Genomic DNA, 3,812 nt, shown 5'->3' with positions numbered 1-3,812 from the left:
TATATAAACATATATATTTGCTTGATGTTTTCCCTGTCTATAGCAGGACTCTAAATACTGAGAAATCTGCCTAAGATAAAGAAAATGTTTGGTAAGAGTCCAGAGATGACATTTCCTGAACCATCAGAGTGTAGAGAACCACCCTGATCTTCAGCAGCACACGTTGGGTAAATATATACATAAATAATATCTATTTATTATTATTCACTCATATATAAACCTACAGTGTTTGGTGTATTTCATTGTTGATTCTAAAATACGTGCCCAGGGACGGAACAGTGGAGCTTTAAAGGCAGTTAAAAGGAAAGTAGCAGGGAGGGTACATCGTCGCCAGCCTGGCTGAGCAGCAAGATTTTCTAAAGACACAAGAGGGAGTAGATGACCTTTCCAGAGCCCTCTCGTCCAAAGATTTTATGATTGCATGCACGTCCTCTGTCTAGACATGAACGGTGGGTGCTCCTGCTTTTTCTGTGGTAACATGGGGAAAAGTGTGATTGCTCCACCTACAGTCACATCGCAGAAACTACTCAACCTCAGCCAGAAAAATCAACAAAATCACAAACAAAACAGGGGAGAAAAAACCCACCGAGAACACAATTCCAGAGTCTGTTACAAATAATATTCTCCCCAAATTATATTTGCATTTAGTCCAGGCTTTCAGAGAGACAGTAACTTCCATATTCTGTGTTTTGCACAGTTATCAAGATTCATTCATATACTTAATGCCTAATATGGAAGACCATTTCACGAGAAAAGGAAGAGATTGAAAGTTTGGCCCTTCCTTTGACAAGTGAGGAACAAAGACCTGGACAGGTAAGTTAGATGACCATGGTTTTTCAGTGACTAAATGAAGACACAGGTGTTTGACTACTGATAGGACAGTGGTGTGAAGATTTCTCTACTTCTGAGACTGATCCAATGCTGCAGTGCTGTCATCAAACATTATACCTCAGATTCTTTCTCCTTTCATTCTTAGGCGCTGGTCCTCACTCCTCTGTATTTCAGGCCACCTGCAGGCACCTTGTCCCTCCTCTGGCCTCCTCACTTCCTTACCTCTGCCCTTATAAACTCCCATGCAATTCCATAAACTTGTCAGCTCTTACCAGGCTCAGGTCACACTAAAGACCTGCCCTGAACACTCTTCTCCAGACACCACATGACTTTGCTATTTCTCTCTCTCTCTCCACTCAGGTCTCTTCAAATGTGTTAGGTAGTTAGAATAGGAAAAAGGAGTCCAAGATGGCAGTGGCTGAAAGACAAAGAAAGAGAAAAGCCTGTGAAAATGGAACAAAAGAAAATCCGTGGACTGAAGTGAGAACTTTAGGTGAAACAAATATGCCCCCTTCTTGGCTAGCCCAATTTGCGTAAGGCAGGCTCAGAAGGGAGGAGACAAAATGTATAAAAAGAGGATTGAGGCCTTTCCTTTGGGGTCAGCCCGCCCTCATGCCTTGAGGGTGTACTATCCTTTGTTTGCCGAATAAAACTCTGAGCTGTAACCGAGCTGTGACACTGGTCCACCATTTCAAATATTTGCTGTGGCAAAACAGAACTATGGAAATTACACACTCCCCCGACAGTCACTCCTTGCTGAGACCTTCCTTAACCACACTCCCTAAAATAGTGAGTTCTTCATTCATTTTATTTTTAAACCATCAGTCAAATATACTTTGAAACTTTACTTTGAAATAAAATGCATATATTGAAACTTACAGGAACCACAAAGCACTCCTTAAACTTCTGGAACTCCAGCACCTACAACCAGACTGTCTCTGACATGCAATCTTCCCTCCTTGACCCTACCTGATGGTGGCAAGACTGAATTGCTGAGAAAGGGGACGAGGAAGAGAGAAAATCCTTCCCTTCAAAGAGAATATCCCTTTGATTCCTCATTCTTCATCCTGACCAAGTTCTAAGGTTGGGCCCTACATCTTACATGTTTCTCTATCAAGAAGCACCTAATTTCCTTTTCTTCCCCCTATTCCATTTTATTTTTTGAATTTTTATTTATTTATTTTTGTTGTTTTGCAGAGGCTAAGTTGTGTCTGACTCTTTGCTACCCCATGGACTGCAACACTCCAGGCTCCTCTGTCCTCCACTATCTCCCAGAGTTCGCTAAAATTCATGTCCATTGAGTTGGTGATGCCATCCAACCATCTCATCTTCTGCTGCCCCTTTTTCCTTTTGCCTTCAATCTTTCCCAGCATCAGGGTCTTTTCCAATGAGTCAGCTCTTTGCATCAGGTATAGTTGATTCACATTGCTTTAATTTTTTCTGTACAGCAAAATGATTCAGTTATATATTCGTTTTCATATTTTTTCCATTATGGTTTATCACAGGATATTGAATATATCAACAATTCCCTGTGCTACACAGTGGGACCTTGTTATTTATCTATCCTATATATACAAGTTCACATCTGCCAACCCCAGACTCCTACTCCATCCCTCCCTCCCCACTGGCAACCATATATGCTCTCTCTGTCTGTGAGTCTGCCTGTTTCATAGGTAAGTTCATTTGCGTCATATTTTAGATCCCACATATAAGTGACATCATATGCTATCTGTCTTATCTGATTGACTTAATATGATAATCTCTAGGTCCATCCACGTTGCAGCAAATGTCATTGTTTCATCCATTTTTATGGCTGAGTAATATTCCACTGAGTGTAGGTACCACATCTTCTTCATCCATTCATCTGTTGATGGACATTTAGGTTGCTTCCACGTCCTGGCTATTGTGAGTAGTGCTGCTATGGACACAGGAGAAGCAGCACCTAATTTCTAATTGTGACTCAAGTAGCTGGAAACCTAGCACCCCAAAGAAGGTGGAAACTTCCCAGGCCAGCTCTTAATCAGAACTCTGATGAGCAAATGCCTTAATTTCCTATAGGATGGGACTTCAAATGATGGAATTTTGTAAGAATTATGCGTAACTGCCCAATAAATACATCAAGGCATTATTTTTTCTACAACTTCAGCACCACACAAAAACGTTTACAATTGGAGTGATATCTCTAGTATAGTTGCTTTAGAGAGAATCTGAATATCCAATTTATGATATTTTGTCTCTCTCTTAACATTCTCACCCAAGTTATCATTCCAGCCTACAAACTCTCAGCGTGACTGAGTGTAACTCAGTGTGACTCAGTGTAAATTGAATAATTTACCTTATATTTTTGTATTTTTGATATTTTCTAGATGTGACCTTTTATTTTCCACTTAGGTAAGTCCCTTTAACATTTCTTGTAGAGCTGGTTGATGGTGCTGACCTCTTAGCTTTTGCTTATCTGTAAAACCTTTGATCTCTCTTTCTAATCTGATTGAAAGCCTTGCCAAGTAGAGTATTATTGGTTGTAGGTTTTTCCTTGTTATCACTTTAAATATAAGCTGCCGCTCCCTTGTGGCCTCCAGAATTCCTGCTGAAAAGTCAGCTGATAGCCCTATGGGTGTTTCCTTGTTTGTAACTTGTTGCTTTCCCCTTTGCTGCTTATACTATTTTCTCTTTAGCTTTACTTTTTGCCCTTTTAATTACAGTGTGTCTTGATGTGGTCCTCTTTGGGGTGATCCTGCGTAGGACTTTCTGTGCTTCCTGGACCTGGATGTTTCCTTTCCCAGGTAAGGCAAGTCTTCAATGTATGTTCTCTGGGACTTCCCTGGTGATTCAGTGGCTAAGAATCCACCTGCCAATGCACGGGACATGGTTCAATCCCTGGTCCAGGAAGTAAGGTCCCACAGGCTGTGAGGCAACTAATCCTGTGCACCACAACCACTGAGCTTGTACTCTAGAGCCCATGAGGCACAACTACTGAAGCC

This window comes from Bison bison, unplaced genomic scaffold, assembly GCF_000754665.1.
Source record: "Bison bison bison isolate TAMUID 2011002044 unplaced genomic scaffold, Bison_UMD1.0 scf7180017864518, whole genome shotgun sequence".
Taxonomy (NCBI): Eukaryota; Metazoa; Chordata; class Mammalia; order Artiodactyla; family Bovidae; genus Bison; species Bison bison.
This window is presented reverse-complemented; position numbering follows the sequence as displayed.